Source organism: Candoia aspera, chromosome 2, assembly GCF_035149785.1.
Source record: "Candoia aspera isolate rCanAsp1 chromosome 2, rCanAsp1.hap2, whole genome shotgun sequence".
In the NCBI taxonomy this organism is placed as follows: Eukaryota; Metazoa; Chordata; class Lepidosauria; order Squamata; family Boidae; genus Candoia; species Candoia aspera.
This window is the reverse complement of record NC_086154.1, coordinates 58705341-58729440: the sequence shown is the minus strand read 5'-3', so window position 1 is coordinate 58729440 and position 24100 is coordinate 58705341.

Below are 24100 nucleotides of genomic sequence, written 5' to 3'. Positions count from 1 at the left end.
TATTTATTTATTTTCTGTTTTACTGTTTGCTTTAATTAGTCAGTCAGTTTCTCTGAGCTACCCACTATATTGCTTTTTACAAAATGTTCACTGGTGTACTATTTTATTATTTTGTCTTGTCACTTGAAGTAGACGTGTTTCATTGGAAGGAAGGAAGGAAGGAAGGAAGGAAGGAAGGAAGGAAGGAAGGAAGGAAGGAAGGACGGACGGAAGGAAGGAAGGAAGGAAGTTCAAAGTACACTGGTGGAATTCCTGAAAAGAAAAAGGCCAGCAGAAAAGTGAGTAGCCCAGGAAAAGAAAAATAGTAAGAAAACAACAGCACATTTCTGCTGGGTTTTGAATCAGTGATCTCCTGCATGTCTGGCAAATGCTATAGCCACCTGGCTACTGGAATACTTTCGGTAGCCATAGCTGCAGCAGGATTATAGAGCTGCATGGTGGTGACCATTAACCCAGGCAAGGGGGTGTTCCTGCCATTGTGCACAGTAGACCATCAAAATGCGGGGATGGCCTGGAAGAAAGGTAAGCCCCACAGGCAATGCTCCCAAAGCAGGAAAACACAGGAGGAAGTCTTATTTAGCAGGGGGTGGGCAGGCTGGGAGTGATTAGAGAATGATAGTGACCATTCCTGCTCCCTCGAAAAGTTTGGTGGCCTCTGATCACTACAGCACAACCAGTTAGAATTTTGCTTCAAAAGATAAATTTTAGTATTAGCAGTTGGGCATTGCAGATTTAGCCATCTCACCATCTGTAACATATACATATTAGGAGCAGGGTTAGAAACCAGGAGAGCATGAGTTCCAGGCCTTCCTTAGGCACGCAAGTCAGCTGGGAGGCTTTGAACCAATCACTCTTTTGCAGCCCAGCTCGCCTCACAGCGTTGTTGTTGGGGGGATTTTCAACTAAAAATGGTAAAAAACAAAAACAACAATAATATATTTTAATGATAAGAAGAAAAGATGTAAAATGCACAGGGAAAGCGTAGTACAACCATACAGGGGTGGCTGTATTGTCCAGAGCCACAGGCAAAAGCTCTGTTTAGGATGGCCTGGGAGGTGATCTCTTGATTAAGCCATAGAGGTGGTGATTGTCAATCTTTAAAAACTATAAAACAATCATAAATGAAGAGAAGTTCAATGGATCATTAAAACCAATTTTATGAGAAATGTTACATTTTGCAATAGTTCAATGTAAGCAAGGTATATGTGTGTGCTTTAGACTGGCACTGAGTGATAAATTTTGCCAGCTTGACTCCTGCAAAGCTATTCTAATAAAAAGCATCACTTTCTTATATAAAGCTGAACAAGCATATTTTTTTGGCTGAACTGTTTACAGAATGCAGGCTGAGCAAGACATTTCATACAAATATGTATAATGTATGCCGATAACCTTTTCTTCCACCCTTCTGGAAATAAAATTCAGAACGAGATAATGCCAAAAGTGTGCATGTGTGTGTGAGTGTGCACACAATTATGCTATGCTGTTTTCTCCCAGTCATTCCACCTTTCCACTAATCTCTTCAAGCTGGCTTTCTTTCTGCATGCCTGGCCTTTGGCGGTGCATTCTATGGAAAAATGACCAGCTAAATAGTCTTTACTTAATTCAATATAATTTGCTCCCTGACAATCTGTTTAAAATTATATTTTGCCTTATATGCCCTATAGGACCAATGATAATAAGGACAGTTCATACATTGAGATAAGTTGGCTTACCCCTGCTGTATTGAATAACCCACAAGTTGCTGAGTTCACACCATGTGCTAAACCAAGAGTTATATCCAGTTTCCCAGTGTTCATATAGTGAAGTCACCCTGACTTCATGTGAGTTTTGGGATGACAATCCATTCTTCTGAGTGGGGGAAGGGGGTTATATTTAGGTCTTCAAGGATTCAGAGAGAGCTCACCATACAGAATTTTGTTTTAACTGTTGGTTATGAAGCCTCATAGATGGTAGATATAAATATTTTAAACAAATGCTTACATAAAAAAAGACAGTGCACATAACAGAACTGAAAAGTCCATGTATGGGGTTTACTTCGTCAGAGGTGAATGTGAATTTTTAGCCATAAAGAAGCTGAACTGGCTATTCCATTAAGAAACCCCTTCAGAAATAGTATGAAAATTAAGAGATTGGCCAAATGGCCATTTCAGTTCAAGCAGCTCTTAGAAAGGTCTGACCTTTCAATTCCAGCCACTTCACCCCACTGTGAAACTGTAGATTTGGGTCCTGAATGGAATGGATCCTAATTTTTTCTCACTGTCTTCCCTCCCCCCCTGCCTTCCTCCCCTCTAGGATTCCAGTGGGTAGAAAATCAATATATAAAAGAATTACTTTAAGAACTCTGTCTGTTCTTCATGTGTACTCATGAATGGCTCTGGGTCAACTGTGATGGGGTAACTGAGTTCTGCCAAAGCTCTATTTTAGGCTCTGTGATGTTCAATATGTTTGCAATAAAGCATATGTGGGTATAGTGGAGCTGCTTATCGTAGCTGCAGATAACACAGACTTAAGAGGGGTACCGCCCCATACCGCAGAGGGCAGAATCAAGGTATAGAAGGAGTTGATCAGGGCTGGAACTTTGCCTGAAATCAGTAAGATGAAATTCAGCAGAGATTAATGTATATATGTATGTATGTAGATTTAGAGGCTGCCTGATTTTCCAGTGACTTTGGCAGCTTACATCTCTAAAGGTAGGAAAAAAAGGGGGGGGGAGGGCATGTACCTCTGGAAGAAACAAAAGAAAGCTAACAGAGGTTCAACAACCATCTTAACCCCAGGCATGGGAGTACCGCCAGGTTTTCAGAGACTTGCAGAACAGCTGCAACAAGGTGGGAGCTGTACAAATCTTTGGGGGATGCTATTCCAGAGTGCAGGCCATACGACAGAGATGGCATGATTCCTAGGTCCCAATGTATTACACTAATTAATTGAAGGGACATGAATTGCGCCTACTTTGCCCAATCTTACCAGGCTGGCAGAAACTATTGGAGATAGGCAGTCCCTCAATTAATTAGCCTTATGCCATGAAGGGCTTTATAGTGATAACTGGCACCTTGAATTGCACCCAAAAGCCAACTGGCAACCAGTGCAGCTCACAAGAAGGGGTGACATATGGGTGTAACATGGTGCACCCATCCCTGCCATGCTGCTGCATAATGGACCAGCCTTAGCTTCCAAATTGTCCTCAAGGGCAGTCCCATGAAGAGTGCATTGCAGTAGTCCGTCTGTGAGGTGCAAGGGCATGAGTGACTGAATGACCTCCCATTCTAGGAATGGGCACAACTGACCCATCAGATGGATCTGTGCAAAGGCTTTCCTTTGCACAGGCGACAGCCAGCAACAGCAACAATAAACACAACTGTAAAATGGAGACAACTGGCTTGGGAGCAGTCCATTAAAAACATCTAGATATTTTAGTGGATCCCAGACTGAAGATGAACCACCTGGTAAAAGAACTGAATGAAAGCTTAGCATGCTTTTAAGAGACATATAGAATCCAGGTCAGGGGAATTAATAATTGAACTGTATTCTACATAAATCAGCTACACTTGAAGTTCTGTATCCAGTTACAAACTTCTCATTTTAAGGGGATCTTGACAAACTGGAATGCATCTAAAGAGGAGCAGCCAGGATGATGATGGGGAAACTAAAACTTAAATACTATATAGGATGAACACTTTAAAATGATGAATATTTTAGCTAGAAGAGAAAAGATGAAGCTGGGATATGAGGTCAGTATTCAGGTATTGGAAAGGATGTCAGGTAGAAGATAGAGCAGAATTACTTTCTGCTGCTCCCAAGGGAAGACTAGAACCACAACATATGCAAACTCCACAGATTTATGTAAACATCTGGAAAAAGACTTCCTAAGAGTGAGAGCTGTTCAATAATGGAATGACTATCTTGAAAAATGGTGAGTTCTCCTATAGTGGACATTATTTAAGCCAAGCAACTATGTGTAAAGGATGCTGTAGAAATCATCTTGTATTACCCATTTTGCACTGAGCAGACAATTAGATTAAGTCAAGGATAGTGAATCTCTGATCCTGCAGATGTTGGAGTTTACCTCCTCTCAGTCTCAGCCATTCTGGCCAATAGTCAGTTATGATGGGAATTGTAATCAGCATCTGGAGAACCACAGGTTCCCTATCTCTGGACAAGATGATCTCCAAGGTAAACTTCATGTTCTATAATTCGATCAATAAACAAGAATGCCAAACAGCTGAATCAACTCATTATTTGTTTAGAAATATTCCGTTACATATTTTTCCTAATCATTTTTGGATCAGCAGGCAATGCCAAAGGGCTAGAATCTTTTTAAAGAAAGGAAAACAGCTTGTCTTTGAAGATGGAAGGCAAAGAGGGATTAGAAGGGATTCCTTCTCATCAGGAGATCAGTCATAATAAAGTCAGGATTCCTTATTGCTCTGTGTATGACTATAAAGTTGACCTCTGACTTACTGTGACTGTGAAGTCAAAGTCTGGCAAATCCAGTGCTTTAAATTAAGATTGCGGTAGGATCAGATAAAAGTCTCTTTCCATCTTTCTCAATGTGAGGGGATTATCTGTTTCCTTGGTAGTTAGCCAAGTTTCTTCTTGCCACATCGGTAACATGGAAATACAAGAAAAAACATCCAAATAAGAAAAATACAAGTGCAGCCTTTCCTAAACTAGTGTCTTTCAAGTGCGTTCTTTCTGCATTATGAAGGCAAAATGGGACGGAGTTACAAGGGAAGAGCAACTACTTCACTGTTACAGTAAAAAAATTGGTCTAAGGGAGTCTTAGATGGTTTAAGTATCATTAACTTGGAGATACAGTCCAATGCACACACTCTTTCACTGATATGAAGAACAGGATGAAAAGACAGCATACACCAAGCTTTCAATTACTTTAAGTCATCTTACAGTTTCCCTGCTGGGAAACTATAAAACTGGCTATCACTAGGAATAGGGCCTTTTAGCATGGCCTCCAAGTTGTGGAACACTTGCCCATAGGAAGCACTAAGTAATTTCAGGCCTCTGAGTCTTCCCAAATGGTTCTATAACGTAGGACTTGTTAGTATACATACTTCCTTGGATTAACTATTTCATTGCTTAAATCCGCGTTATGTATCTCTTGCACGGAAGGGGTTTTACTGCCATTTAACACAATCTGTGCTGCCATGATCAAAGTCTGTATGTTCTACTCAGGTATAAAACTTCAGCTTATAGATATTCCTCTCCAGGGTCTCTTTTCCAGTTGATAGCCTTCTAGTCCCCTAGGTCATTTTTTGCATAATCACTGAAATCCTCTATTCCTATGATGCAGGAGGAATATTGCTTTTTAGAATAAATGTAGAGAACTCAAGCAGTCCAGGGATTATAAAATGAGGAATGGTACAATTTCTTTTATTCTAAGGCAAGGCACATTCTTTTTAATGAACTGTATTTATTTATGAATGAAAAAGTCCTAATCCTTAGAATATCATAATGAGAGTTCTCACATAAGAAATTAAAGAAAAGCATAATCTAGTGCTGGCACTATAAATTCCTAGATGATATAAATTATATTCTATTAGATCCGGGAAATCATGGACTTCTGAAATTAGGAATGTTTCCTTTTTAATTATATTGATTACCTGATGTAAATGCTAATTATTGTACACTGGCGTTTAAACAGGAAGAGGGTTGTCTAGAACCACCCACTTTTAAAACTGATTTTCTTAGCAATGCATAAAATGCTGCCAGTTTCTCAGGGCAACTGAATATTCAGCTCATACTGAATATTATGATTGGTACTATCAGTAGAAAAAATAAATGGGTTTGTTGCAACTTAAAGTATGAAGCCGTGTCTTTGTTGGATCATTATGAGATAAGCCCATCATTGTGTGTATTTGTGTGTGTGAATGCCAATCTGGTGTACTTGCTGTGCTCTTTCAGCCAATAATTGTGTCTGTGGTTTAATCAAGCTTTCCTGCCTTGTTTCTTTATCCAGGCCTTCTTCAGTCTGGTTTTCAGCTGCTGGTTCCCCATTTCTTGTTCAGGAAAAGCTGTGGTTTCAAGAAGGATGGGCTAAGCTTCTCACTAAAAGTTCAAAAGGAGATAACCTATCTTATGGGGGAGTGGGCTTTGGGTTAGTGTCACTTCTAATCCTGTCATATCTAAACTTGTCTATGTCCACATATATCACAGATGTTTGCTTTCCTCTCATGAGTTTGTCATGCCAACTTACTTCCAGCTGTTTGAAATGTCATGTATATACTTCTGTTTTTCCTTATGACATTCCTTAGGGACACTTCTGAAAACCCACTTCATGTGCTTTCTTTGGCCTTCTTGACCTTAAGACTAATGGTAAATTAAATGTTTGTAAAACAAGGGTTGCTCTGTTTCTCATGCACCACTATCATCTGGTTGTAGCTGAAATTCAAGCATCACATCAGCTTTTTCAGTTCCCATTTTTTTGGTAGAACATCTGTTTTGCACAGAAAAGATCCGTAATCCATAGCATCTCCAGGAAGAGCTGCAAAAACTGCCATCTAAAATCTTGGAGAAGTACTGATTGTCAGTGAAAACACTGGCTTAGATCAACCAAGGGTTTAATTCTGTGACTGGGCTGACACACATCATACAAAGCCATTGGTTTTGGCTTAATATGTTTGTGAACCATGGTTTATGACTTAACATGAACATGCCAGTTGTGATGTATTTAGTAAATTTTGGTTAAGCACACTATGTCTTGGCATAATGTCTGAGCCAGTTAGTGGAAAGCAACTTACCAAGTTCTTCCAGTCAGACTTTTGCCTGTATGCTGTATGCATTTCCCTAATTTTTATTTATATCTGTTCTCCACTAAGTCTTAGCTTTGTCTTCACATATGTCTGTACATTTAACATCTGGTTTCAACAACGGGGATAGAAATTAGAGAAGAATTTTGCATGACAGCAAATGCAGTTATTCTACAGTGCTGGGATAATGTCCATTTTATGGCCAATTTGGTAGGAAGACTAGAGCTGTTTCAATTCAGCCTCATACATTTATGAAAGAAATGACTAGTCCAGTCCAAGTGATCTCATCCCTTCCCACATTGTTACAAAATGTTACAATATCTGCATAGTTAGTCTCTTCTTATGATGATTACCATTGTTTATAAAGTGTTTGGCATCTTGACAAATTTAATATATTAAACAGGAGGCATCACAACTCAAGTTTATTTAGAAGCCATACTTTTTGAACTAGAAACCAGGATATTAAACTAAAGAAACTTTAGACTGTGGTTACTTAGCAGTCAAGGAGAGTCTGGAAGAAGGAGGCTTTTAAAGAAGTCATATTTTAAAGAAAGGAACGTTCTGGTTTTAGCATTTGGCAATCACTGTTCCTTTTTTCTGTTTTCCTGAACCCTTATACATTAACTATTCTAAGGCCAGCTTCCTTTGGAGAAGGAAGTGTTTTTTAGATTTTTTTTTATCCTGCCTTTATTATTTTTTATAAACAACTCAAGGTGGGGAACATACCTAATACTCCTTCTTCCTTCTAGGTAGGGAGTTTCTGAAGAGTATGGTTGTTGTCCTCCCACTGAAGAAAAGATGCTTGAGTGAAGTGTCCGAATCCAATGGCAGTCTTGTTCTCCAGGAAACATAAGGTTCCATTCACAGTTGAGCAAACTTCTCACCATGGCATCCCATGAATGAAAGTAACTGGAAAACAATCTGTGTATTGTCCCATTATGATCCATGTAAACACGGGCTAGATGTCAACTCCATCCAGACGCCATTGATTGACATTAGGGCTACCAGATCTCAGCTGCAACATTCCAGAGGATCACCAGATGGCAGCAAAGGGTTGGAGGTTTCTGTGTATCTTTGCCACCATCTAGGGCAGCCTTTCTCAACCTTTTGACCCTGGAGGAACCCTTGAAATATATTTCAGGACTTGGGGAACCCCTGCACATTCAGGCTCAAATATAGGCCAGAAGTTATAAAATTATTCTATTTATTTCATATGTAGGCCTGTACGTATGCATTAACAGTGTTCTTAAACTAAAAATGAAGAATGAAGCTTACCTCTTTAATGTCAAGTTGCCCAAATTTGAAATATTTTTTTAAATAAAATGTGATCTCCCAGGGAACCCCTAGTGACCTCTCGCAGAACCTACAGTTCCATGGAACCCTGGGTGAGAAACCTTGATGTGATGATGGCTTTCTGGATTTCTGCAGCCCAGATTTGACTTCAGTAGGATTTAGGGATGATTAACATTTGTTGTATTGTGCTTCCTGTGTTGAGTTCTAGTCCTGCCTTAGGCACAAAGCCAGCTGGGTGACCTTGGGCCAGTCACTCTCTCTCAGCCCTAGGAAGGAGGCAATGGCAAACCAGTTCTGAAACACCTTGCCAAGAAAACTGCAGGGACTCGTCCAGGCAGTCTCCAAGAATTGGACACGATTGAATGGGGAAAAAAAGTTTATTGTGTTGTGCTTCCTGCATGAGTTAGTTTAAAGAAAATTTTGGAAATAACAAATGTTTCATCCCAGTTGTATAAGGGAGAGGTACTTTTTTTTTTTAATTTAATTTTACACACTTTTCAGAAAAATCTTAATATTTCTCAATTGAGTGATAATATAGGTTTTGCTTGGTATGTGTGTGCGTGTATAAGCTCTGAAGCTCCCTTTCTCCTTAACAGCTGTCTGGAAGTTGATGATAACCTTCCTTTAGAGGAAGACCTCTGGTATATAATCCTGCTGTTTTTATTAATTTCTAATTCAAGATTTTAAATACTTCAATTGTTTCCATTGTATTTATCTACTGCTGTTTTGCATTTGCTAGTTTTTATTATTTATTCCTGTGAACTGCCTAGAAAGCTATGACAGATAGTGTAATGTGAATGTTCCAGATCAACAGATAATATAATTTGGGGCTGCTTGCCATTCATTCTGGTGGATCGAATGATTTTTGCCCCTCAAATAGCCTAGCAAGAAATCTCTTCTAAATTGCATACTTTGATTTTCTTTAAGTCTCTCTTTGTTTTTGTTAATAGGAATATGATTGCCTGAGCAATTCTTATCACTGCTATCCTATCAAAGCTTTTAGCCAGAAATTAGACTTAAAAAAAGATGGCACAAGGTGCTGATGACAGAAGTCTGGCTAATGATGAAGGAAGCCCATCATGTGCCCCATAGCAGAGATGGTGTGGGGAGGGACAAAGGTCCTTTTACTAGCCCGGGAGAAATACAGTCCTCCATGGCAACACTGCGAAACGTATCAAAATTGGACAACCTCAGTGAGATCATTTTGGCTGTACAAGCTGCAGAGGATTACATGGGTTTCTCACAACTTGGCAGGACTTCAGAAGGGGTTAGTTATTGCTAACTAATTCTGACTTTATTAAAAGGATTAGTGGGAAAAAGGTTAAGAGCTTGATCAAAAATAGACCCATGAGCTTTTTAAAAAAAAATTAATTTGTAATTGTTCAAGATATAATTAAGACACATAATGCAGAATATAGGACCAACAGAATACAAGTCTAAAAAAGAAATAGGAAAAGCTAAACCGGCACAGGAATAAGCAAAAAAGCATATCAGACCAGTGGCTTCTGACCTTTTCCAGCACAGGTATAAAAGTAAAAAAAAAAAAAAGATAAGACAAAAAGGTGGTTGGGGGGAAGTTTCTAACAAAGGACAGTTGAGTTCAACTTGATGTTCTGAAGGATACTTGCTCAGAAGAAGTGGGATGTCACCCCTGATCCTTATCCTATCTTCCTAGAATTCCTTTTTCTACCAAGTGTAGCCTCCAAATTTATGTTCTGCTGCTAAGTCCATTCTATATGTATAATTTACTCTGCTTTTTAATTGATCTGATCACCCCCATTCCCTTCATCTATAGAAGGGAAATGTAGTTGCCTCCTATTCTCTGTTCACCTTCCTCAGGGTCTGTGTTGTTTTTCTTATTATCAAGGATCCCTAAAACATTCAGTGTATTAGAGTTCATAACACCTTGAAGCCAATGGCCTCTTTTCAAGCCCCTTTGGACCCTAATATCCATCTGCTTTGATCAGTCTTTCAGCACAACTGTAATTTCCCCAATAATCAATCATTCTTACCTGGGGTTGATATCTCTGCAACCACCAGGGACTTTCCCCCCGTTCTCTCCTCTGCTATCTTTTTCTTTCCTTCTTGGCTCCCAGGAATGTGAAATCCCAGTTTCTCTAACTCCAGTTCCTTTATTGGTCCTTTATTGTGGTTCACCCTTTGGCACCAGGCAAGCAAGCCAGCTCTGCCTATTTGCTCCTAAACCCAGTTCCTGAGGGTGATTTATGGCACCCACATTTCACTGTCTATTATTTATTTATTTATTTAATTTATTATTTAAATTTATATCACTGCCCATCTGCCCCAGTGGGGGACTCTGGGCGGTTTACAATAAAATAATGATAAAAACATATCAACCTGAGCTCCAGTCTAAAAATATAAATGAAGTAATAAATATAAAATCCAAGCGGAGATGGAACCACAATCAATAAGTGGTGTTATGGTGCCAGCCACCCCCAGGTGGAGCTGTCACCCTTCCCATCCCAAGCAAGGCAGCAGAACCAGGTCTTCAATTTATTCTGAAAGTCCAGGAGCGAGGAGACCCGTCTCAACTCTAGGGGCAAGATATTCCAAAGGGCGGGCGCCACTGCAGAGAAGGCTCACCTCCTGGACCCCACTAGATGAAATTCCTTTGCTGATGGGGTCCGTAGCATGCCCTCCCTGCCTGACCAGGTGGGGTGGGTCGATGTTATGGGAATGAGACGGTCCCTCAGGTAGCCTGGTCCCATGTCATGCAGGGCTTTAAAGGTAATAACCAACACCTTGAATTGGACCCAGAAGCAAACTGGTACCCAATGCAGCTCGCATAACAGTGGTGTCACATGAGCTGATTTTACAGCACCCGTAATTGTCCACACAGCTGCATTCTAGACCAGCTGAAGCTTCTGAATACTCTTCAAGGGTAGCCCCATGTAGAGCACATTGCAAGTCCAAGAGGACCCCTAGGTTCCGCATTGGTTCCGAATGGGGAAGTGCCTCCCCATCCCGAACCAAAGAAGACAACTTCCTGGAAACCGAGGGGCCATCAATCCACAGCCACTCTGTCTTACCAGGGTTCAGTTGCTCCTAAACCCAGTTCCCAAGGGTGATTTATGGCACCTACATTTCATTGCTTAGCTCATGTGGTTGCCTTGCCTTTTATTATTTATCATTTCTAGCCCCTCCCATATAAAGCTTCTGTATTCATTCCCCACCTCACAAAAAAGAGACCCATGAGCTAGAATGAATGAAAAATAATCAAACCAAGGAGAAGCCTGGAGAGCAAAACCAGAAAAAGTGTGATAAAGGCAAGATGAAAGAAGTGTATACCTGCCAAGGTACCAGGGATCTCTCTTTTACAAAAAATGCCTTTTTAAATCTTTCCTCCTCCTCCTCCTCCTCCTCCTCCTCCTCCTCCTCCTCCTCCTCCTCCTTCCTAGCATTTTCCCACTATCACAAGGTCTGCTTTTCGGATCCTGAAATGCCACTTTGCCCAATCATCCACATCCTCAGGGCATAGACCCTCAATGTGCATGTCCTTATTGATGGTGTCTTGCCATCTCTGTTTTGGTTGCCCATGTGGCCGCCGGCCATTGTTTTGAAGATGGTAAACTATTTTGGTGACAGTGGAAGGTTCTGCTCTAAGGACATGTCCATACCAACGAAGCTGGCTTTTTTAATCTTACAGTTTATGCTATTCATTAACCTTAATTTAGTGCTAACAATGTGGAAGGTGCTACATAGAACACAGAAATGTCTTAATACTAGTTTTAACTCAATTGTAATTTTATAGGTTACAGCTTATTTATTATACTCAAAATATTTCTATATAATAACACAGTAAAAATATAATCAGAAGTAAAGGTCTAAAGATATCCTGAGTATGTGTTAGTATGCTGTACAGGTAGTGTTCGTGTAGCATCCACAACTGGGACTGGTACCTTGGTCATTAAGTGAAGTGGTTGCTAAGTGAAACCATGACTGTGCTTATGGTCTTACTTTGGGTTTCCTTTGCTTTACAGAGCTGTGAAAATTTTAAATACAAGGATTGGTCAGAGAGTTACTTTTTCATCACCTTCGTAATTGTGAATGGTTGCTAAACAAGGCAGTAGCCAAATGAGGACTACCTGTATGTAATGATGTAATATAGGTGACAGTATATTTCTAGATTTGAGATGATGCCTTACATAGAATAGCATGAATCATCTTGGAGTAAAATGTGGCTTTGGTTGCACTTGTGCCATTCTGGCTAAAATGTGTCAAAATTTATCAGAAATATCCTTGCTATTAGCAAGGACTGTACATGTGGCACAAGCATGACTGGTAACCTGGGTTACACCTTCTCTGTCTTACTCAGAAGTGTTAGGTGAAAGCCTTGGCTGATGAAAGCCACAATGGGTGTCAGAGGTCAATATCTATGGGCCTGCATAGTGATGTTAACGGCAGGTAGAAGATTGAAATGTAAGAGGAGTACATGGTAAAGCATATGAATTAACAAATAAAATGAAAGAAAGAAAGAAAGAAAGAAAGAAAGAAAGAAAGAAAGAAAGAAAGAAAGAAAGAAAGAAAGGGCTATATGTATATCAGAAAACATGAATTGGTGTCATTTAGGTTATACATGCATACGAAAGTACGAATCCATAGGCTGTTGATAACTGCATATCATGCTGTGGTGAATGGTGATAATGGCAGAAACAGAGATGAATTTAGGGGAAAATTGTACAAGATTCTGATGAGTGTGATCCAGGAGCAAAAATTATTCTGTTGAGTGATACGAATGGATAGCTGGGAACAAGAGGGAGCAAATAAAAAGTTCTTGGGCCATTCAGAGACATAAGAATGATTGAGAATGGTGGCTAGTAATATCTGTTTGTTTTGAAGATGTGGTTTCCGTACAGATCTTTTGATAAGTATGCATGGCAAAATAATGAATGTAATGAATATAAATCTAAAAGTATGATTGATTTGACTGTTTTTGATGAAAGTTTGAGAGAACTGTTGAATGATACAAAGATGATGACAGATTCTGGATGTTAGAAAGACCATTTTTAGTACTGCTAAGAATGTATTTTAGGAAAAAAGGGACATGGAAGAAAAGAAAAAAAAATATGAAGGAAATGAGAGTGAAAACAGAACAACTGTTGGAAGTCAAAGTACAAGCCCTGTATGAATAGGTTTTAGAAGGTAGATTGATCTCCCACAGAAGGATATTGTACAATGTATAGAGAGAGGAAAAGGTAAGCTTCCACAAATACAGTGAAAGACAGCAAGGAATGGTTAAAATTGAAGGAGGCAGAGAAAACGCAAGGTGATTCTGGTGGAAATAAAACATTGTTTGGGACCTCTATTCAGAGTGAATGGAATTATTTGGGACGAAAAAAGTGACCACCATTTTGATTCTACGGATAGTATAGAGAATGCATGGATGTGATCAAGCAAGGAAAGAAAGATCTGGTGAATGATATTAGTATGAACCAGAGTCAGCTTTGCCTCCCTTATCTAATCTCATGCCTTTAATTTTTTTGAGTATACTATTCTTACTCCCTTTCTTTGCTTGTGTTACATTACTTACCCTGAGAAGGAACTGAGTGATAGATGTGCAATTTATGGGGGAATGTACTTTTTTCAACACTACCAATACTTAATAACAACAAACATCTTGCAATAACAGGAGACCGTCATCAGGCAAGCAGCTGATGGAGGCCGTTCAAACAGAGACACAGAGAAATGTGAACATCCAACAGTCGCTGTCTTCCACTCCTGCATGATACAGTCAGAGTAATATTAAACCATTTCTTATTTCTGGGCAGGGAGTTTTATGGTGGATGAGCACAGTAAAAAGGGAAAGATTAGGATAGGATAGGATAGGGAAATGGAAGATAAGTGTGAGTCATTGAGTAGCAAAATGCATGGCATAAGTAGGAATATGATCTGCAAAGAAATGGCTTTGTAAAGGAATCAAACAGCAGAGGAGAAATAAGGAGAGAAAGGTCAGATGCTGGAAACAGGTGGGGAGTAGATTTCAATGCAAAAAGATGGAAACTGACATGGATTTTTATCTAGCGTAGAATACTATATCCCACCCTTAATCAACTTCTCATTTGCTTGGATACAGTGGTGCCATATTTCTATAGGTTTTCAAAATACATTTCTTTGTGGCTTGGCTTTTGTGGGAAGGGACATTGCTAGAATTTTGCAAGTGATAATTGTGCAGATGTCACCCTTGGCTCCCGACAAAGAGATCAGTTATTCTGACAGTGTACAGGCAACAGAGAAAGAAAATATGCCCTGAGTTTATGGGAGTTCAGGAAGGGAGACTGAAATGAAACTATTATGCTCAGTTACATGGAACCAATCCTTCCCTGAATGAAAGTGAAGAACATCTGGTAGTCACAGACTGATGATATTTGCAGCTTCCTGTGCATGTCAACACTTTTAGACTGTTTCAAACTATTCCAGCTTGGGGCAGCAGATCTGCATCTCCCTGACTGAGTTTCTGATGTGAGGCGAAAGAAAAAATAATTGTTTGGGGCAGAAGCTCATTTCCCTGGTGAGCTTAAATGACTTGGGGCCCAGTTCGTTCAATGCTGGAAGGAAGAAGGGTAGTATGAAAACCTCCAGAGGATTCTCTGGAGTCACCGTTTTTGAAAGATCTGGTGTTGTGTGTCCTCTGAGCAGCTGCATCTGCTGTAGCACACTGCCCTCTAGCAATGTGTCTCCATATTTGGCAGATGGCGCCAAGGAAAGCCAATGGTTGCTAAGTTGGCAGAATTTGGTAAGGAGTGGCATTTCTGAGAGCTGTGAGGACCACTGTATCTTCTGGCAATTTTGTAGCATTTACCGTATTTGTTTAAACCTGGAGGGAACTATCTCTTTTTCAGCCTTTTGCTGGCATCTTCATAAATTAACATAGCTGTATGTTAACCAACATGCTGGCTGATCATATGTATGCTAGAGTCCAGAACGATTGGAATTTGTAATATGGATGCAATAGAGAGAGAGAGTGAGAGAGAATTGTTGTAATTGCAGAGCATGCATAGCTTAACAGTATTTATTTATTTATTTATCGAATTTATCACCAACCATCTCCCCCTGAGGAAGGACTCTGGGTGGTTTACAATAAAACACAATTAAAACAATGCAATATAAAACTATAGAATAAATATAATACATAATAAAATATAAATATGATGGAAACCAGATGGCTAAAAGTTCTCTATAAACCCACAAGCAAAACAGGACCATTCTAGGGAGCTAGCCATCCCCAGGAGTGACTATTCTCCCTCCCACCCCAGGCGTGGTGACAAAACCAGGTCTTTAATTGTTTGCGGAAGTCCAGGGGTGAAGGGGTCTGTCTCACCTCTGGGAGGAGAGCATTCCAAAGGGCAGTATCCCAAGCATGTACCAGTAGTGCAGTGCGTATTCCTGATGGTAGCCCTGACTGAAGTGGAACCCTTTCCTTGGCTCTGCTGGAGCCCATTCTGATGGCTTCCCTGCTCCTGGACACGTTTCTCACTTGACTAATTATTTGCAGAACTACAGTGTAACCTGAAGCATCACTGCCAGTGTTTTTTTGTTCTGCTTTGCTTTGCCTTCCTCATATGCTTCTTGTTTTCTGCCATGTTGTTTAAACTGCAGGGATTCTCTTTTTCAGGGAGGTTTTTCTGCTAAACAGGGATGCCAGGTATTTCCATCTGTGGTAGACAGCTTGGCACTTGGTCTCATCAGCACTAAGTAGCATGGCCAGTAATAGGGAACTGTGGGAGTTGTAAGACAAAAATATCTGCACAGCTCCAGGTTGCTTACTCCCGCCTTAAATAAGTAAATATATATTCAGTTGCCACCTAATCGAGAGGTTTATATTAGAGTACCCAGTGTTGTTTGTGAATGTTAGAAAATATAAAGCTCCAGTACTAGCTAGAAGGTGCAGACAGAAAACAAGTTGTTTTTAAAAAACAAAAGAAAACAAGTCCCTTAAAATATTCTGAGAATGGTGTGAAAATGTACAGCAGAGTTCCTTAAAGTGTGGTCCTAGGACTGCTGGGGGTTCCCCAAGACCCTCTCAGTGATTTGCAAAATCAAAATTATTTGCCAGCTTATGTCGAAAAATAATACAATATTGAAATCCCATCAAACATTCGTGAGAAGTGTAGTGGCAGTGAATGCATTGATTTTAATTGTGAATAGTATAAATATTGATAAATATAACCCATACAGACAAAAGCTCTTTTGGGGTCCTCCATAATTTTTAAAGTGGGAAGGGGTCCTGAGAGAAAAAAGTCTAAGAAATCCTGATATAAAGGAATGGAGCACTTTGTTGACCTTTGCATTTGATCTGTCCATACATGCAAGGACAGATCTCTTACTACCAGAGGAGTGTGCATAGCAAATGACACCGAGCCGCCATACTGTCAAAGACAGATTACGACTTCCAAAGCTAAAAAAGAAAAGAAAAAGCAAATGGAAGAAACTGCATGAGTGTGGAATGTGTCCATTAATGCCTCATGGCACATCACAGGCCATATTCAGATGCCAAATATGCTTTCCCTGAAAGGCTGTTGATCTCAGGGTTTTCATACCCAGAAGACATCAAACATACCCAAAAATATGAGAGAAAGGACAGAGCTGTTAAATTCCTGTTTAATAGAAAAGAAAAACAACCCAAGGTGAAGTTTCTGGTACCTTTAAGCATCAGGATATCAGAAGGTGAGCAACAAGCATCAGTTTAAGTGGAATGAATTTTTACTTCATACGACTGCAGTCTGACTGAGATGAGAGAGACTGAAAAAGGTTGCCACGCCTCTGCAGAAAAGTTTTGCTTGATGGGTGACATAAATTTGCATCCAGAGGGATCAATAAAGGGCTGATTTGAGACTGATTTCAAAACAGGAATATTTTTTATTTTTTCAGAAGGTAAGCCATTCTGACTTTGTCAAGTAAATGAGGTGATAACAAGGCTTTCAAATTTTATACTGACTGCAAGAATTGCTTAGACAATGATGGTTATTTTTTCATTTGCTTAGATTGAGGTTTTTCTTATTTCATACTGGCAATTTAAAGGGTATCAGTTTTTTAAAAAGATTGCTTGCATTCCTAATGAAAAACGGGTTGTAAATCTTCAGTTAAAGGTCATGGTACTTTCCCAAAATCGATGCAATCAGAAGTAAGCACCACTTCTGCAGGATTTTTTTTAATTAAAAAAACCCCTTCTCTCTAATTACTATGTATTTCTGTTTTTCATCTACTAAGGAGCCTGGGTGTCTTGCCTGAAGATCGAGAGAGATCAGGGTAACAGCTGGATTTTATATTTTCAGAAAAGGGGAGTCAATCCATTGTTGTTCCTTTATGTTCCAGCAGACCTAGCAGCAAGTAGACCCAAATCTGAATGTCTGCAACAACATCTTCCCAAACTTTCAGCTTAAGCCTCTGACATAGTCATTGTACATCAGAAGTAGGAGGGGGGCTGTGCTTACCATCTGCTTGGAGAAGAATTCGCCAGATACTGCAAGTTTGCACACTGTTCCATGATCTTTCACTGGCCCAAAGAAAGACATTTACGTTATGTGGATTTTATAATTTTGCATGTTATGTAAAACATAATGATTGTTAATTTACCTGGTGCCGACGTAGGCCACTTTGAGGACCACTGTCTGGTGAAGAAGCAGCCTATAAATAATATAGAAGTTTTTAGAAGGTAGAACTTCCTTTCATAAGATCTTGTTTAAATATGAGCAAATCTACAAAGGGGTTTCCATTGTTTATTATTCTGTTTCAGGCTCAACTATGGAATATAGAGTAAAAGGCTGGTGAACATTTAACTTAACATTTACTAGTTGAGTGGCAGTTTAGAAGTTTTCTCTTTCAACTCATGTTTATTCATGGACCACTTTCTACACTATAGTTATTTGACAAGTATCAAGATATTAATGATCAGGGCACTTTCCCCCCAAAACACACAATTTGCTCCAGGGCCAAGGCTCACACTAATACATGCTGAAGCTGTATTACCATTCCTCTGCCCAATTTTTTCCTTTCTTCAGGGGTCTCTTCCTCTGCCTAACAATATAAGTCTTTTACCTTTTTCTACATCCTAAATGCTTCCTTGGGGATTCTGGGGGCAAGCCCTGAACTAATTGAATTCAATTAGCACTCCCTCCTCAATGACATGCTGTAACGGACTGCTGTGTGGTGGATCCCACCTCCTCACTCCTGCCCTTCCTCTCTTCAGCTTAATATCCGTTTGAAATGTTTCCCTTGCGCCTTTCATTTAGCTTCCAAGCACCTATGTCTGCTAGCATCTGAAAAATGAAACAAAAACAAACATATAGCCATGTTGGCAGTGGGGGAAAATGATGATGAGATGAGATGAGATGAGATGAGATCCAGCACCTGATTTCTATAATAGAATGTAGGGTTCATGGACTGTGCCGTTGGTCTGTGTGAATGTAGCATGTTGCTTATGCAAATAATTCTTTCAGTAATCTACATAAAATAACAATCTATATAATTCACCAGGACAGGTCCTGTGAATGTGTTCAATTATACGGTGATACTATCCTTTTGGCAAAGAGTTCGGAGTGGGGCACCTTGGTTCCCCCAGGCCACTTCAGGCAAGGCTGAGATTCTGCAAGTAGAGTAAGAGGACCCAACCAGTTCAGGTCTGGGGTGTCTTATTAGCGTACCATACTGGCTTTCCAAATTCTTGCAAAATCTGAACTGAAGGACAGAGAGAAAACTTAATCTGTTATCTTGCCAGAATAAAATGCTGTGATTTCTGAGAGGGAGGGTCAATAATTTGGGAGTTTTCCTATGCGTTCCAAAACTTTCTTCAAAGCTCACCTTCCCTTGCTAGCCCCATAGGAAAGGGTAGTAAATCTATCTGGACAACTTAAAACTGGCTCATCTGTTTCTCAATATGTGTCCTGTCTTTTTAATTTCATTTCTATCTGGAGCCTGGTAATGCAAATACTTTACATGGATATTTAACAGAGTATCTAATGGCACATGGTGCCTAATGATTATCTACTTGAAACAATAAGCATTGTTTCTCTTACATTCCCCCAAGGCAACATTGGGGTAATAACGGATTTTGTAAAGTGTATTGAATTAACAATTCACACTGCTGGCATGAGACTGCATATTTATTCAAGTGTAAGAATTATTATCTATTATGTTCTAGCCTGTTATCTCAGCCTGCTTACCCATGGTTATTGTAACTGTGGTTTTTCCCAGTTTTTCTGGGTTCACATAAAACCATAAACTAACCTCACAGATTGGGTTTGCACAACATACTAGGCTAAAATGTGGTCAACCAGTTTGGGGTTCAGTGTGTCATGCAAACATAGCTTCTGAGGAGTTTCATTCTAGGCAAGTAAGCCTAGGCTTGCATCAAGACCACTGAAAAATGGAATGACAGAATCAGGTGGACCAAGAACTTTTTTCTGTGGTTGCCAAATTTACTATAGCTATGTTGTACAACATGCTTAACTGGGTCAGTTAGACCTAGTAGGTGCACACATACAACGTGCAATGCTTGGCTTGTGTTACCTCGGTCTAACTTTTTTCAGCTTTCAGTGTCGTGCAAACCCAGCCCCTTTGGCTAGCTTATGGTTCAATGTACTGAGTGAATCCAGAATGGATTAATTCAGCAACCAGATGAAATGTGTTGTGGCAACTGACATTTCAACAATTAATTTCTCCTTTCACTGCAGCATTAAGACAGGAACATGGCAAAATGCTACTTTGGAAAAAACATCTATTAAGAACAGAGATGTTCTGGATGCTCTAGATTTCCATGAATACAGAAATTCCAGAAGCTCTGTTGTGAATGTAACCTGATTGCCAGATTGATGCTTCAGGCTCAAGCATTCACAGTACAGTACTTATCCCCCAAAAAGAGATGCTGTCTGGGTCATGTTCAAAGTTAGGTATTCTAGCCCCTTCTTTTGCTGGAGATGAAATAACTTTAGTCATTTTAAAAGAAAGGACAGTACTCTGTTGAAGTTTGTACACTAAGGCTTGGAGAAGGACATTTCTGGACATCCCAAATTTAATCAGACACTGATTAAATTTGCGATGTCCAGAAATCTGGGGAAAGTCCAGGTAAACGAAGCAGAACATCAGGCTTTTGGTGGCTGACTCAACTGAAAATAACTTTTCAAGCAAGTTTATCATGAGGTCTTCATTAACAGGATTTATTGAGATGAAATAGATAGGATTACAAACATTTCAGCAACTGAATTATTTCCCATTTAGAACCAATTTATCTTAAAATACATTCTGGTGGAGACTCTTTCAGATTCTTTCTAACACATTTCTTGGGAACTGACAAGGAGGTGATTTTTTTCATAGATAACAGAGAAAATTGCAAATGACTGTTTAACAAAGCCTTATCCTGAATCTTCATCTGTCTGCGAACCAACCATTACACAGAAGAACTTCTGCTTCAGAAAAATGTTACTTCTATAGTATAGTAGAGCGTCATAGAAATACTATAAAGAAAAGAAATGAAAAGTTTTAGCTAGGAATTTGTGTTAGTGTTTATTGTTTGCTGTTTGGTGCTGAAGTAACATGGTCTTCTGACTTTTATTTCTCTGTACAACTTATTGAACTTCATACTCAACTTGCAGCTTTTATCCCATACTTTAGGCAGAATTCATAAAATACATTTTCCTCTGTAGAATACTTTTGTAATTGCTAATGTTAATTTGGAATTCTATCTCATCTCTTTATGGAGCAGACCAATACTATCCTGGAGCACTGTATTGTCTTTTGGATTTTTCGGCTACCAGCTGCTTTTCCCTTGAACTGGGCTGCTCTCTTATTTATTTCAAACATGGAATATTTCCATTTTAGTAGTAAAGTTTTTAAAAGCTTTTGCCTTTTATTCTTTCTTTTCTTTTTTCTTTTGTTTATCTCTTGTGAGATTGGTCTATCTCATAAGGCGGGAGGAAAAGGCTAAATCCTCTAGGTACCATGCCTTTACACTACATGGCCACAATTGAAATTATTTTAATTTTTGCTTTTTGGTCTGACAATCAGGTCAGAAGGGCAGCACAGTTTATGAATGTTGTGTTTCTCTCAACAGTGGTGTTAGGGTATAGAGCTCAAGTCAAGTGCTCCCTGGAAAATAGGTGATGGCAGCAGAAACTAACAAGCTGCTACCACAAAACAGGAGGTGAGGCCAAGATGTAAAAGGGCAGAAGGCTTCTTGGAGAAGAGTTGAGACTTCCAACTTTCCACCCTATAGGCTCAGCCTTTCACTATGAGATTCTTAAGCTATTTTTCGAAGTGGAGCTTCCATGATATTTTAGTGAAAATATGATCGCTCATGATTAAATCTTATTCTGCATGTTGTTCAACAATGACTGGAACTTCTGGAAGAGCTTATTTAAAAATGCTGAAAATTGGTATCTGGATGTTAATCTCTCTCTCTCTCTCTCTGTGTGTGTGATGTATGAGTAGAGTTGCATAATCCCTATAGGATCAGATGTTTAATTTGGGAGTCCTCTCAAATCTCACATTACATAGGTGTCCTTTGGAGCATCTTTTATTAGCTTAGCTGATGCACCACATGTAGCCCAACCTTAGCCTCACTATCCACACTGCAGGACTGTTCTCCCTTTTGGAGCTCCTTTTGAAAATGCGCCTGAAACATCAGCTAATCAAAAAGACAGCAAGATTGGTGCTATGACTTTCCATAGTCTACTTCTTCTAGATGCCTAGTAAGATGATGGAATGGAGTATTTTGTTTGTTTGGGTTTTTACAACTATAGAACTAGGCATTTTGGTTTGGCCAAGATAACTGATATTAGGGTCAGAATAATTGTTAGTGTTATTTTTGTACTATTTTTAGATTGTATATTCATATATAGTTAAGGATGTCAAAGCAGCAGGAGCACTGTGGGTAAGTGATTATCACTCTTGATTTTAAGGGAAACTGAGTATGGTCAAACCTGTATTTTGGGCTTCAGAAAAGCAGATTTTAATAAACTCAGTTCAATAATTGGTAAGTAGAATTCCATGGGAAGAGACGCTTACAGGGAAAGGAGCTTAAGATGGGCAGGAGGGAATGCTTATTATATTTCCAGATGATGCAAAATTGGGCTAGATAGCTTATAGCCTAGAAGAAATGAAATTCCAGTGAGTAGAGAAAATCAAGGACCAGTGTAGTTACTGAAAAAGTTTAGTGAAGATCTTAAAACAAAAAAAAGCCCAAGGTCTTCTAGGTAAAGGTAAAGGTTTCCCTTGACATTAAGTCCAATCGTGTCCGACTCTAGGGGGTGGTGCTCATCTCCATCTCAAAGCCGAAGAGCCGGCGTTTGTCCGTAGACACTTCCGTGGTCATGTGGCCGGCATGACTAAACGGAACGCCGTTACCTGCCCACCAAAGCAGTACCTATTAATCTACTCACATTTGCGTGTTTTCGAACTGCTAGGTTGGCAGGAGCTGGGACTAGCAATGGGAGCTCACCCCGTCATGCGGATTTGAACCGCCGACCTTCCGATCGGCAAGCTCAGCAGCTCAGCAGTTTAACCTACAGTGCCACCGCATCCCAAGGTCTTCTACTTTTCAATATTTTCATTAAAGATCTAAATGGTGAGGTGAAAGGAAAGCTTATGAAATTTGCAGATTATAAAAACTGGGTTGGATAGTGTATTCTTCAGAAGTAAAAAAAAGACTCAAAATGATAATGATGCATTGGAGGAATGGATTGAAAATAAAAGAATGAACTTTAACGACGACAAGTGCAAAATTCTTTACTTAGGGGACAAAAATCAGATATACAAGACTAAGATCAGGGACTACCTGGCTCAGTAATAGCACTTGCAAAAAAAGATTTTGGCTTAATCCTTGATTAGAAATTGTAAATGAGCCAGTAACGTGATGTGGCTGTGTAAAGAAAGCAAATGAAATGAGCATCCAATCATAGGAAGTAACAAATCCATTCTATTCTGCTTGGGTCAGACCTCACACACTTTAAGTCCGCACTTAAAGCGAGCATCCCACTTTAAGAAGGATTCTGAGAAATTGGAACCAGTTCAGAGAATGGCAACAAAGAACTAAACCAAATGAAGAGAAATTGGATGACCGTGATATGTTTAGCCTTGAGAAAAAATTACTGAGAGGGAATAGAATAGCACTCTTGAATTACCTGAAAGGATGCCCCAAAGGAGAAGGTCAGGACCCGTGCAGACCAGGGGATAACAGATTTAAGTTACAGGACTGTAGACTCCACTTCAACATTAGAAAAGACTTCCTAACGTTCAGGGCAGTTTGACAGAGGTGCCCAGACAGGTGGTGGGCTCCTCTTCATTGGAGGGGCTCCACTGGAGGCCAGAGAGCCCTCTGCCCGGGATGCTTTGATTGGGATTCCGGTCCTGAGCAGAGTGTTGGGCTCAGCACTCTCAATGGACCTCCCCAACTCTGTGATTCTTTCATATAGTGTAGTAGATAACATCAGGGCTGCAACTAGGGTCTGTGTCACCCGGGGCAAACATGGATTCCACACCCATTTTGGTGCCTCCCCAGCACTCATTTTGGCACCCCCCACAGCGTGGCGCCCGGGGCACATGCCCTGGTTGCCCCCCCCCCCCAGTTGCGGCCCTGGACAACATATAGCATACGATGCTGTCCTTTGTTTACATGGAAGTAAGGCATGTTGCCTGGATTAATCCATTGACCTAAACCCTGATTTGCTTAATTGTGGTTTACTGAGAAAACCACAAATGACTGGACTTCCCCAACTTCTTAAGCTGGCAAGCATGGATAATAAATCTTCATGGCTGGTTTAGCATGAAGTGTGAAACTTGCCATACTGTTCAGGCCATAGAAGTATAGCTGTAAGTGGGTCTGTTCTTTGGCTGGGCTAATCAGGTTGGTTGTATCTATGACTTGTCAGCATATTTCTCTGCATTTTGTTAAAAACAAAATTATCTTGTGCAACCTTTGGCAGTCATGCAAGGTGTGCATAAATGACATCAGTACAGAGAAACCCAAAGGAGCAGATAAGGGGCAATCCCAAAGGTCCTCTGGCAGCAAGAAGCTTGAGAGACACCCCTGG